Raw genomic sequence first — 15,119 nt, forward strand, 5'->3', positions numbered from 1 at the left:
GCAAATAAATAGATGAAAACAATAGAATGGCAAAGAGATTCTTACAATAAAATTAATTAGAGATATCAAGGGAACATTTTATGCAATGATGGACACAACAAAGGATAGAAATGGTAAGGACCTAACAGAAGAAGAATATTAAGAAGAAGTGGCAGCAATACATAGAAGAACTGTACAAAAAAGCAACCTAGATGTCTATCAGCAGATGAATGGATAAGAAAGCTGTGGTACATATACACAATGGAGTATTACTCAACCATTAAAAAGAATACATTTGAATCAGTTCAAATGAGGTGGATGAAACTGGAACCTAATATACAGAGTGAAGTAAGCCAGAAAGAAAAACATCAATACAGTAAGTATACTAACACATATATATGGATTTAGAAAGATGGTAACAATATCCCTGTATGTGAGACAGCAAAAGAGACAGAAATGTATAGAACAGTCTTTTGGACTCTGGGAGAGGGAGAGGGTGGGATGATTTGGGAGAATGACATTAAAACATGTATAATATCATATATGAAATGAGTCGCCAGCCCAGGTTCAATGCATGATACTGGATGCTTGGGCCTGGTGCACTGGGATGACCCAGAGGGATGGTACAGGGAGGGAGGAGGGAGGGGGGGTTCAGGATGGGGAACACATGTATACCTGTGGAGGTATAAATGTTGATGTATGGCAAAACCAATACTATATTGTAAAGTAATTAACCTCCAATTAAAATAAATAAATTTATATTAAAATAAATAAACAGAAAAGTGAAAAAAAAAAAAAAAAGACGACCTTAATGACCCACATAACCATGATGGTGTGATCACTCATCTAGAGACAGACACACTGGAATGCAAGTCAAGTGGGCCTTAGGAAGCATCACTATGAACAAAGCTAGTGGGGGTGATGGAATTCCAGTTAAGCTATTTCAAACCCTAAAAGATGATGCTGTGAAAGTGCTATACTCAACATGCCAGCAAATTTGGAAAATTCAACAGTAGCCACAAGATTGGAAATGGTCAGTTTTCATTCCAATCCAGAGGAAAGCAATGCCAAAGAATGTTCAAGCTACTTCACAATTGCACTCATCTCACAGGTTAGCAAAACAATGCTCAAAATTCTCCAAGCAAAGCTTCAACAGTATGTGAACCATGAAATTCCAGATGTTCAAGCTGGATTTAGAAAAAGCAGAGGAACCAGAGATCAAATTACCAAGATCCATTGAATCATAGAAAAAGCAAGAGAGTTTCAGAGAAACATCTATTTCAGCTTTATTGACTACGCCAAGTCATTTGACTGTGTAGGTAACAACAAACTGTGGAAAATTCTTAAAGAGATGAGAATACCAGACCATCTTATCTGCCTCCTGACAAATCTGTACACAAGTCAAGTAGCAACAGTTATAACCGGACATGGAACAGACTGGTTCCAAATTGGGAAAGGAGTACATCAAGGCTGTATCTTATTACCCTATTTAACTTATATACAGAGTGTATCATGCTAAATGCCAGATGGGATGAATAATAAGCTGGAAATAAGACTGCTGGGAAAAATATCAATAACCTCAGATGTGCAGATGACACCACCCTTATGGCAGAAAGTGAAGAAGAACTAAAGAGGCTCTTGATGAAAATGAAAGAGGAGAGTGAAAATCCTGGCTTAAAACTCAATATTCAAAAAACTAAGATCATGGCATCTGGTCCCATCACTTCATAGCAAATAGAAGGGGAAACAATGGAAACAGTGACAGACTTTGTTTTGGGGGGCTCAAAAATCACTGCAGATGGTGACTGCAGCCGTGAATTTAAAAGATGCATGCTTTTGGTTCCGGGGTCCAGCCCCGGTGGATCCAGGGAATTTGAAGGTGGGGACGGAGTCAGCGTCCTTGGAAAAATACATATTTAATTACAGATGTATAGAGACATTAGAAACAGACAGTGTAGTAGGAAGATTAGTGGAGAAAAAGAGGCTGAATAACTTGGTCTACATGGAATAGCATCCATGCTCCAGATGGGAATTCAGCCAGAAAAACGGGGAGCAAGAAAGAAATGACATGGGGGAATCAGTCTTTCCGGAAACAAACTGATCCGATTTCTTTATTTTTGGGTTTGCTTATATACCTTTTGTTACACATAGGGATGAATACAGAGTTACGCAGGGGTCAGCAGTCATGACCTTTATCAAACTCAGGTGCTTCACATAAAAAGGTCTTAGGGATTTTATGTTCCTTTCTTTCTGATAACCAAAAACTTATTTTTTCCAAGGGTATTTTTTCTTAAACCAGGCACCACCCTCCAAATAAAGTTACATTCCTATAGGGTGAGGGTGTAGTGAGTTACAATCAAGAAAGGAATTTATTTAACCCAAGGTTAACATGATTAATCTTAAAGGTTAATACTTATTTCTCCTATATGCTTAAATGTTAATACTTATTTCTCCTATATGTTAGTTATATTTGTTATAAGGGCAGGGAACATGGAGATTTAGCAGCAAACATCAGCCCAACAAATGAAAATCCTTTCACCAATGTTCCCCTTAAGATCTATTTAGTCTTAAGATAGTGATAAAGTTACATTTTACATAGCAAGGACACAGTGATTTATAACAAAGCACAGTGATCTATTACAGAAGAGAAAATCCATTAACTCAAAAAGTCTAGTATTGCTAACCTTAAAAACTACTATATTTCCTTTTCTATATTCCAAATACATTGATTAATATATTCCCAGGTGCCTAAGGATATGGAGGCCTGGCAGCAATCATTGACTCAACTGGAAGAAAAACCCCTATGCTAATTGAGACTCTCAAAATACTCAAAAACTCTCTGTGCTGTTTATGGTTAAGAGGTAGTAAACAATCATGTGCGTAGAGGCAGGAGTATGGATAATCCTGTCACACAAGCTAGTCTGTCAGCAGAGAGGTTTGACCTGAGACATCCTTGTCCCACCCAGGGCAGGGAATTAGTAGCAATTATTGACACAACAAATGAAAAACCCTTCACCAATATAATTCCTAACCAACCCACTATACTAATAATTTCCAACTCCCTAAAAGAATTTGCCTTTAATAAGTCTAAAACATCTCGTGCCTCTCAGGTTGGGAGGCTGTAAACAATCACATGTGGTCAGACAAACCTATACAGGTGGGCTAGATAATCTTCAGAGAAGTCCGTAAGCTGAAACCCTCTTGTCACGCCCAGGAATTTTATTGCCTTGGAGCTGCACGTTTATTCCTTCTCCGAGAGAAACGGTTATGGGGGAGAGCCCCCCATAAAGTCAGAGGTGTAGGTGAGAGCATAAAACAGACTCTGGTTTTGGGGTTAGACGCTCAGGAACAGGGGGTTTCCTGAGGCTTGATCACGCCTTTGCGTATGCCAAGCCTCCTTCCTCATGACCTTTGCCATGGGCGGAGTTCCTCACGCTGGCCCCCGGCACTTTGGAAGAAAAGCTATGGCCAACCTAGACAGAATTTTAAAAAGCAGAGACATAACTTTACCAACAAATGTCCATCTAGTCAAAGTTTTGGTTTGTCCAGTAGTCATGTATGGATGTGAGAGTTTAAAAAAAAAAAAAAAAGAAAGAAAGCTGAGAACCAAAGAACTGATGCTTTTGAACTATGTTGTTGGAGAAGAGTCTTGCGAGTCCCTTGGACTGCAAGGAGATCCAACCAGTCCATCCTAAAGGCCATCAGTCCTGAATGTTCATTGTAAGGACTGATGGTGAAACTGAAGCCAATACTTTGGCCACTTTTTGCAAAGAACTGACTCATTGGAAAAGACCCTGATGCTGGGAAAGATTGAAGGCAGGAGGAGAAGAGGACAACAGAGGATGAGATGGTTGGATGGCATCATCATCTCGATGGACATGAGTTTGAGTAAGCTCTGGGAGTTGGTGAAGGACAGGGAAGCTTATTGTGCCTCAGTCATGGGTTCTCAAAGAGCCAGACATGACTGAGCGTACTGAAAATAATATTTTCATGAGAAAGATACACTGGTTTTCCAAGTCATCATTGGTTCAAGGCTTGAGTCTTTAGGCAGAACCAATTTGAAGAAAGAGAGATTCCAAGGCAAATACAAAGTTTCATTAAACATAGTGTAAGAAAAACATTTCCACAAGAAAAATGCATTACTTAGCTCAAGGTTTGTGAAATGTTAAGTTCAAGTGTCATCATGACAACACAGGATTAAAAGAGAAAAGAAAAAAAAAATCTGTCACTTGCAGTTTATTTCCTTTAGTCACTTGGGGACCTTGGCCTTTCTACCAAGGCTGTTAACCTTCTCAATGGGAAAAGAAACTGTCAACCAATTCCAAATATACAACCAAATGTACAGAGAGTTCCATATAGGATAGCCCGAGGAAAAACACAGCAAGGCACATGTTAATCAAACTAATAATTTTCAACACAAAGGAACAAAATATTGAAAGCAGCAAGGGAAAAGTAATAAGTCATATACAAAGGAATTCCCATAAGGTTAACAGCTGAACTTTTGGCAGAAACTCTGCAGGCCAGAAGGGAGTAGCAGGATATATTTAAAGTAATGAAAGGGGAAAAACTACAACCAGGATTACTCTACCCAGCAAGAAACTGATTTAAAATTGATGGAGAAATTAACAGCTTTAGAGACAAGCAAAATAAGACAATTTAGTACCAATAAGCCAGTTTTACAACAAATGTTAAAGAGACTTCTCTAGGCAAGAAACATAAGAGAAGAAAAGACCTACAAAAGAAAATTCGAACAATTTGACCACTGGAAAAACCATAGTCTTGACTAGACAGACATTTGTTGGTAAAGTAATGTCTCTGCTTTTTAATATGCTGTCTAGGTTGGTCATAACTTTTATTCCAAGGAGTAAGCATCATTAATTTCAAGGTTTAAGTCACCATCTGCAGTTATTTTGGAACCACCCAAAACAAAGTCTGCCACTGTTACCACTGTTTCCCCAACTATTTGCCATGAAGTGATGGGACCGGATGCCATGATCTTCGTTTTCTGAATGTTGAGCTTTAAGCCAACTTTTTCACTCTCCTCTTTCACTTTCATCAAGAGGCTCTTTAGTTCTTCGCTTTCTGCCATGAGGGTGGTGTCATTTGTATATCTGAGGTTATTGATATTTCTCCCGGCAATCTTGATTCCAGCTTGTGCATCATTCAGCCCAGAATTTCTTATGATATACTCTGTATATAAGTTAAATGAGCAGGGAGACAATATACAGCCTTAACGGACTCCTTTTCCTATTTGGAACCAGTCTGTTGTTCCATGTCCAGTTCTAACTGTTGCTTCCTGACCTGCATATAGGTTTCTCAAGAAGCAGGTCAGGTGGTCTGGTATTCTCATCTCTTGAAGAATTTTCCACAGTTTGTTGTCATCCACACAGTCAAGGCTTTGGCATAATCGATAAAGCAGAAATAGATGTCTTTTTGGAACTCTCTTGCTTTTTTGATGATCCAGTAGATGTTGGCAATTTGATCTCTGGTTCCTTTGCCTTTTCTAAATCCAGCTTGAACATCTGGAAGTTCACAGTTCACATACTGCTGAAACCTGGCTTGGAGAATTTTGAGCATTACTTTACCAGCATGTGAGATGAGTGCAATTGTGCGGTAGTTTGAGCATTCTTTGTCATTGCCTTTCTTGGGGATTGGAATGAAAACTGACCTTTTCCAGTCCTGTGTCCACTGCTGAGTTGTCCAAATTTGCTGGCATATTGAGTGCAGCATTTTCACAGCATCATCTTTCAGGATTTGAAATAGCTCAACTGGAAGTCCATCACCTCCATTAGCTTTGTTCGTAGTGATGCTTTCTAAAGCCCACTTGACTTCAATTGCAGGACGTCTGGCTGTAGGTGAATGATCACACCATCCTGATTATCTGGGTCGTGAACATCTTTTTTTTTTTTTTACTGTCCTTTTAATTGCTTAAATCAGATTGCAAGCTGTTATATTATTAAATATATCTTTGTTTTACATAAGAAAGACCTCTCCATATGGCACAGAAACACTTGTTTACTCAGCATTTACTTCTCCAGTTTCCCTGTGAATTATCCTTTGTCCCCTTTGAAGTTCTAGACTTCCACCCCCTTCTCCTTAGCTCAGAATAGCATATAAGCCTCAACTGACTGACTGTCCATTGAGTCCAATATTCTTATAATGCCCTACTTTTACAAAGTTAAATTTGCTTTTCTCCTGTTAATCTGTCTTGTATTCCAGCCAGAGAACCTAGAAAGGCAAAAAAAAAAAAAAAAAAAAAAAAAAAATTTTTTTTTCTTCTTCTCTGACAGAAGAAAGGAACGGGAAGAAGAGAAAGAAAGTTCCTTTGTATAGTAGAATGACTAACAAAAAATGTAGAATGTTGGAATTAGATTAACATTTGGCATCCATCATCATAATAATTGATTCTAGAAAGAATCATAAGTGAATGCTAATAATTTTACCCAAGTGAAATTTGAGGAGTACTGGAAGATTTTATAAGCCTCAAAGTGTCTTCTGGTGCTGCTGCTGTCAGGCTTCAGTCGTGTCCGATTCTGTGCAACCCCATAGACGGCAGCCCACCAGGCTCCCCCTTCCCTGGGATTCTCCAGGCAAGAACACTGGAGTGGGTTGCCATTTTCTTCTCCAATGCATGAAAGTGAAAGTATAAGTGAAGTTGCTCAGTCGTGTGGGACTGGTAGCGACCCCATGGACTGTAGCCTACCAGGCTGCTCTGTCCATGGGATTTTCCAGGCAAGAGTACTGGAGTGGGTTGCTATTGCCTTCTCTGAAGTGTCTTCTGACTAGGTACTCAATGATTATAAAGGCAAAAACAGTAACTTTATAGTGAAATCACCTAGAAGACACGATCGTGATCAGGTGATCAAAGTTAACTTTGGTAGTAATCCATATCAGCTGTCTCCTGATGTACCCACCAAGAACACAAGATCACTTCCATGATATTTCTGCCCCGAATGCATCATCTAATAGTGAGAAAGTATTAAACAAGCCCAAATTGGAGGATAGTCTACAAAATAACTGGCCTGTATTATTTTTAAATAGTTAATACCATGAAATAGAAAGACTGTGGTACTTGTCCAAATAAAAGGAAACTGAAGAAAACATGAGAATTGAATGTGGAACATGATCCAGGATTCTCTATAACTATAAAGGACATTACTGGGATAAAACACAAAATCTGAGTATGGTTTTAGCATGCATGCATGCTCAGTCACTCAGTCATGTCCAACTCTTTGCAACACCCTGGGAATTGCAAAAAAATCCAAGCTTGACTGTCTATGGGATTCTCCAGGTAAGAATACTGGAATAGGTTCCCATTTTCTCTTCCAGGGAATATTCCCAGTTCAGAGATCAAATCCATGTCTCCTGCATCTCCTGCATTGGCAGGCAGATTAACATATTAGATAATATTATTGTAACAATGCATGCCCTGATTTTAACAATTATACTATGGCTATGTAAGAAAACTCTGTATTTTAGAAAACACATTGAAATATTTAGAAGTAAAGAGACATTATGTCTCCAATATGTAGAGAAAACAAAAATGGTAAAGCAAATGCAAGTATGCCAAAATGTTAGCATTTGAGAAACCTAAGTGAAAGGAGTACAGAATTTTTTTTTTCTTACAACTTTTAAGTTTGAAGCTATATGAAAATTTATAAATACTGGAAAAAATAACAAAAGGGGGAAAAAATATGCAGGCTTGAAAGGCATAAATGTGGGGCTGAATCCTAGCTCTCCTGCATACTAGCTGTGTGATCTTAAGCAAGTTGTTTAACCTATCCAAGCTTTACATTATAAGCTATAAAATTTCTCTCCTAGAGTTTTTAGGAGAATTAAATATTATTACATGTAAAATGCTCTATAAATTTATTATTAGGGTGTATAGTACAGAGAAAAGTGGATAGACTCCAAATATATCAAGGTGATCATGGGAGATTCTGGATTGGGCACTATTTCCTGTTGCTCCCAGACCACCAAAATCATTTACTAAATAATACCTGAGGCAAACTTCTCAGTCCTTCCCCTAATCCTTCCCACTTTTTTTTTTTTTTTTAAACTCTGAAAGAACTTCAAAACTCTGATGAGATCTTCTATGTGATGAGAAGGAAGCAACTTAACAAACTGTAAAACTAAAACACACATACCTTAACAAATATATGATATTATAAATTTTAGCAAATTTGTGCTAGCAATTTTTATTTATCATAGTACTTATGGATAATGATACATCAAGTTGGTCCAATACTTCAGATGACTCTCTTTACCAGCTCATTGCACTGGGGAAGTGGGAAACCCAGATATGACTGTTCTATTTCTGTTTACGTGACCTAGATTGCTGTGAGCGAAGTTTCTGTTTGGATGTCGATGAATTGTCTCCCACAGAATCGTTTATAATTTAAGCCAACTCTCTTTTTGTTCAAGAAAGTGTTCAAGAATCTTTAGTTCAAGAAATGTTCAAGTCTATCCATCCATCAGAACTGTGGAGAAGATAATTTTCTTGAACTTCTGAAATCATATTATATGAAGGTCCTTCTTTCTCCTCCATGCAAAAGGTCAACTCTACTAAATAATTTCCCATTGTACAAGACAGTCCTTTTTTATAGTTTTCTCCCTTGCAGCACGCAGTCTTATTCATCATGTCATGTTTCAAGGAAGAAAGCAGCAACCTATCAGCTTTCAAGGCCTGAGTGATGGGGACAGGAACAAAAAATACCTCAAATTGGAGCTGGACAGGAGCAAAGTTGACAACAGCTCCTGAGAAGCCATTTGTTTTGCTTATTTATATCCTGTCAGGACAGTAATGAAAAGGGAACCAAATCAAATATAGAACTCAGTAAAGCATCCATAATTTGTCCTTGTCCTTATTTAGAGAATAATATTTCTGAAGAATATAAAGATTCTGATTAGGAATAATGTCGGCTATAAGTAGGATAAACATGTAAAGTTATCATTTAAAATGAGCCCCCTTGAAGAGTAAAAGGGGATCAATAATTATTCCAGCACAAAAGACTTCAGTCAGGACTTCCCCAAAACAAATCAAAGCATATGGTCACCACAATGATGGAGATAATATGTAGATGTTTGTTCTAATTTTTTCAGATGACTGACAGATCAGGTTCTAAAATCTTTATTTCAGAATATTAAAATAAGCAAAACAGATTTGTGGAGCTCAGATACCTTACCCTTTCCATTTTACAAATAAAACTGAAATAAAAGAGAAACTTTATTGATACCTGTAGAATTATAAAATGAAAATATCAAATTCTTTTCTTTTTTCTTTGTATTGTTAGTTCAGCTAAGTGCCTGGAATCTAGGTTTCCAAATCATTGCAAGTGATAAGGGAAGTCAGTCTATATATATAATGTTATGGTATTATCTATCTTATCATGTTCATCTGAAAAAACAATTTAAAAAGACTCAAATATTGTATCTCAAGCTTGCTACCCACCCTCAATCTTCAGACCATGATCCATGAGTAGAAGTTGTACTTATCAAAACAAAGGCCCAACATGAAGCCAACACACCATTAAACACATGAGTACTCATGGAGAAAGAAAAAAAAAATCCACTCACTTTTCCAAATTTACAGAGAAAAAAACATATCTAAGCTCATAATCCAGATGCATTCACCTAACCAAGTCTCCTGCTTTGTACAAGCCAGATATAAAAATCAAAACTCATTTACACATGCCTACATGGTTGCCTATAAATGAAGCAAGGTATTGAATCTCAACACAGTTGAAGTAAGTATTGTCGTTCAATTGCTAAGTCATGTCCAACTCTTTGCAACCCCATGAACTGAAGCACACCAGGTTTCTCCGTCCTTCGCTATCTGCTGGAGTTTGCTCAAACTGATATCCATTGAGTCAGTGACACAATCCAACCATCTCATCCTCTGTCTTGTCTCCCTCTTCTTCTCTTGCCTTCAATCTTTCCCAGCATCAGGATCTTTTCCAATGAGTCAGCTCTTTGCACCAGGTGGCCACAGTATTACCAGTACCTATAAAGAAACTGTATGCATATAGTGAGGGGTTCTCTGGGAAGGTGCAAGTGTAGAAATATAAAGAGTAGTGTATGTCCCTCAAGAGCATCAGGCTGGAGGATCAAGAGAAGCATGATGTTCAGCTTTCTGCCATCTGGCCAGGATCCTTCTTTTTCTGTGGAAACTCAGAAACTTGCTTCATCTATGATTAGGTATTAGTAATTTTTCTCAAATATTCAGCTGCCAAATTCTCCTGTGCTCATACCAGTTCTATGATCAACCTCTATGTCTGCCATTCCAGGTCTTTGTCTCCATTCTACTGGAAGGGAAGGAGGGAATAAGTTCAAAAAACAGGAGTCTGGGGCCAGGATGCGGCTCCCTCCCATGATGTCCTAGGCAGCACTTCATCTCCTGTCTCCTGCCCCTCATTTGTCCTGGCAGTAGACTCTCCCTTATCTCTGTATTCCAAGTTTTATCTGACTTCCTTGACATTGACATTGACATTGAAGTCGCTCAGTCGTGTCCAACTCTTTGTGACCCCATGGACTGTAGCCTACAAGGCTCCTCCGTCCGTGGAATTTTCCAGGCAAGAGTACTGGAGTGGGTTGCCATTTCCTTCTCCAGGAGATCTTCCCAACCCAGGGATCAAACCCAGATCTCCTGCATTGTAGGCAGACGTTTTACCGTCTGAGCCACCAGGAAAGTCCATCTGATTTCCTTAGAGATGGGCATTTCTCCCTTCCTTCTGGATTGTGGGAAGTGGGGAAAAGCAGGAAGCAGGGAGTAAGAGACAAGAAGGCAATAAGGAGAGATGGAAGCAGTAAAGAGGAAATAACTTAAGCAGTGGAGGTAAATGTAGTAATTTTCAACAAGGAAAAGTCCAAATTATATGTTTCCGAGGTGAACATAAACCCCTAGTAAATTTCTGAAACAAGTGATTTACAGATGGCTTTATGCTACAAAGAAAGGGAATCTTCTCAATTTTATTACAGAAGCTACCAACATTTACAATCTACTATCTCAATCCGCAGCCCCATGAAGTTTGTTAGGAACTGTAGTATGGAGGGAATTTGGATATAATAGAGAATGAGAGTAAGCATCATTCTCTTAGCAGAGCTAGTTAGGGATATCAAGCCAGGCCACTCCATTGTAGGCAAGGACAAAGTACACTATAACTTCCTCCACACCACAGAGGAAGCAATGAGCTCTGTTAGTCAGTATTATTTATGGTATATTAATAGAAATCAACGGACCATTTCCTGAAAAGCTTGGGCCACTAAATTTCAAAGTCTTTTTTTTTTTTTTAATTTTAGAAGGAAAACATTGCATAAGTACTAGATATTATACAATACACCAAGTTTGATTTGGGTCTGCAACTCATAATCAGACATATTAATTTATTCTCTAGAAGAATATATATTCACAATAAGTGATATAAAAATCAAGCATACTTTCATTCAGGCTCAGGTCTAGTTTATCAAACCATTTCGTCATGCATTTAAGAAAACTTTTGAGTTTGGGAGTCTTTTGGATCTTGTCATCAGGGATAAGATATTGTGAACCACATGTTTATTATTCATATTCTTTGGAATAGATGTTGAATAAAGGGATAAATTAATACTGTATTACAGTTTATTTAAAGAGAGATTATTCATCTTTAAGTATTTTTTCCTAAATGCTCCTATCTCTATTATCTGTTGATAATAAAAATTAAAAATAAAATGCTACAATAAAATGACTTGTCCTGGTTTATTTTAAGACACAGAAACAGATAGTAAATAACATATACTGGGGCTACTTGGGTAAAGTTTTACTTCTATTCCTTATCAGTTTCACAACTTTAAGCAAGTTACTTAATCCATCCATTCTTCAGTTTCATCTTTTGGATAATGGGAATAAATATTAGCACCCATATCATGTGAATATCTGAAAATTAAATATGGCACATAAGAACAATGCCTGTCATATGGTGAATGCCACAAAAGTGTTAGGTACTGTTATTATGCAGCTCACAATGCTTCTCAGCATGACATCAAAATAGATGTCATTAAGACTCAGTCTTCACATGGCATTGAATGCCCTGGAATAATTTGGGGAAATTAAGGGCCTACTATTCCTAAGAGCATCTTCCCCACTAACTGTTGAAGACTTAAAGACTAAGTTGTTTTCTTATTATAATACTTGCTAAAATGCATAAGCCTTGGAAGAAGTCAAATTTTGATGTATATTAAAAAGCTAAAACTAAAATGCTGTAAGAGAAAAATAAAAAAATATTTTGGATCCTTAGAGGCATGTCACCATCAAGGAGGGAGAATAAGAAAGTCAATTTTCAGTTTTTCTCTTTGTGTAGTACTTCTGAAGACTAAGGGCTGAGCACACGAGCCTCTCTGAACTCATTTTGCTTAAGCATAAAACTGGCCTCACTTTCCAGGTGATGGCACTGAAACTAAGGATGTAAACTCACTTATCCAAGGCATCTTGCTTTAGATTACTGTTATCTTATGTATACCTATTGTTTTCAGATTTACCTTGTTTTAGCTTATCCAATTCATACAGTTAGTAAGTGCCAGCAGTAGAATTCTAACCCAAGTCTTCTAATTCTAGGTCCCATCTTCTACTCTCTACAACACAAATTTTCCCACCGCAAAGCTACCTAAGCATCCAGTAAGGAATTCCTCTACTTGAGACCATATGAAATATGAGCACAGGGATGGCAGGAAGTAATAGGTGAATAGGGGTTTCATAGTCAAAAAGATCTGGGGTTGAAGGGTCATTGACAAAGTACTCACCATGGTTTATATGCCCATAATATTGGAATAGATAATAGCTGTTATGACAAATATATGAGTTAACATATGAAAAATATTGGCAGCATATACAACCAATAGGAGGTACAAAAATACTTTCCCCTCCTCCATTTACTTCTGTTTATTAAAAAAATTGAGTCTTTTTTTTTTTTTTCTGGTCTGTCTTACCTATGTTCCTTTCCAAGCACCACTCAGAATCTGGAAAATGTTGGGAAAGATTGCCAAGAAGAAAAGACGTAAAGACAAAACAACATCAAAAGACAGCATGGCTACCATCCAGCAGAGAGTGCTGAGTCCTTTTACAGATAATAAACACAAGAAAACAAATAACCCCTGTCATTTTTGGAGGGCAGTGCCAAGGCTCATGAGGAAGCAACTGGGAGCCTTCTGATATTCTGCACCACTAATGAGGACACCAGAGTTTCAGGGCTCTTTATTTGTACAACAGCAGTGACAAGAAGCATTCCCTCATTTCTCTATGCTCTGACCCTGTCAAGGATTTCTGTCTCTTTGCAACACTCTCTATGGACTCCAGAAAAACGCTGTGACAGGGGAAGGAGGTTTGGAGTTCAGAGGAAACTTTGCTCATCACTGCTAAGCCCTAATCTGTCAAGGAGACTTCTTGGGCCCTGACAACATAGATGAGAGGCTGTCCTTTCTCTTGGTAGTCTGCATAGCTGGATTAGCTGCTGTTCAGTAATCTAAAGACATAGCAGGAAAAAAATATCAAGAAAGATATTGCTCAAATACTTGGCAGGTGTCTGGTTGCTTTTCTTTATTAAAACCAATAATCGGGATTCAGTCTAGCACCGATGTGTCATTTATTAGCCTGCTCTTTCCCTCATGCTATGCCAGTGATATACTCCCAACCCACACACCCATGTAGCCTTTTTTGAACTAAGAACAGAATGGCCAGGAAAGTAGCATAACACTGTCAATATCACTGAAATGTATCTGACTTATCTTTCCCCATTAACTCTCTAAATAATTCATGACAAATGAGGGATGCTTAGGATAACACAGATTGGTTATTAATTTGAAATTTTTGCTGACAAATTCTTACAAATAACTATTAACAGGCAAGTCAGAGACTCAGCAGGCAGGGCTCCTCTGCCTCTAAAGGTTGACAATTTATGAACACAAGATGCTACTTTTATACAGGCAGATTAATAATAAGGATATATGAATAATTGTCAAATGCACACAGAACAATGCTGAGAATCAAAACTGTAAATCCATAAAGGGTGAATCTGGTAAATAAACTTTTGAGTACAAATAAACAGAAAATGACCAAAAAAATCACATAAGAATTAGTTCTTTCTCATGAACAAGTGTTGTATAAAACTTAATTTTATTCCTTAAATACCTACCCATCTAATGTCATTGCCAATGATTTAAAGGCATATGCTTTACCACCATGATAAATAGAACCTACTGAACCTACCTTGGGCTTCCCTCATGGCTCAGTCAGTCAGTAAAGAATCCACCTGCAGTGCAGGAGACCTGGGTTTGATACCTGGGTTGGGAAGATCCCCTGGAGGAGGGCATGGCAACCCACTTCAGTATTCTTACTTAGAGAATTCCCATGGACAGAGGAACCTGGTGGGCTGCAGGCCATGGGGTTGCAAAGAGTTGGACATGACTGAGCGACTAAGCACAACACACAGCACACAAACCAACCTTAGCCCTACCTGACCTCTATTAAGTTACAGTTAGGATGGACAGGGAGGCCTTGCGTGCTACAATTCATGGGGTCGCAAAGAGTCAGACATGACTGACCAATTGAACTGAACTGAACTGAACTGGGGATACCCTTATGAGTGATAAAGATGGGCAGGACACAAATGCTATGTGGGTGCATACTCTTTCCCCACCTCCCTCATGGATATACTTCTATCAAAAATGTTCTTCCTCTTCCACTTTGTGCACTGTTTCATAAAATATAAGGATGAACTAAAAATCTCACAGATTTTTCTTAAGGTGTCTGAAAGTAGGTTGCTGTTGTTCAGTCATTCAGTCAATGTTCAACTCTTTGTGATCATATGAACTGCAGCACACCAGGCTTCCCCATCCTTCACTATCTCCCAGAGTTTGTTCAAACTCATGTCCACTGAGTTGATGATGTCATACAACCATCTCAACCGCTGTACACCACCCCCGCCCCCTGACAAACTTGATTGTACCTTGAGTTTCATCCAGCCTGATATTTTGAATGATGTACTCTGCATATAAGTTAAATAAGCAGGGTGACAATATATAGCCTTAACGTACTCCTTTCCCAACTTGGAACCAGTCTGTTGTTCCATGTCCAGTTCTAACTGTTGCTTCTTGACCTGCATACAGATTTC

The sequence above is a fragment of the Capra hircus genome, chromosome 24 (genome assembly GCF_001704415.2).
Source record: "Capra hircus breed San Clemente chromosome 24, ASM170441v1, whole genome shotgun sequence".
Taxonomy (NCBI): Eukaryota; Metazoa; Chordata; class Mammalia; order Artiodactyla; family Bovidae; genus Capra; species Capra hircus.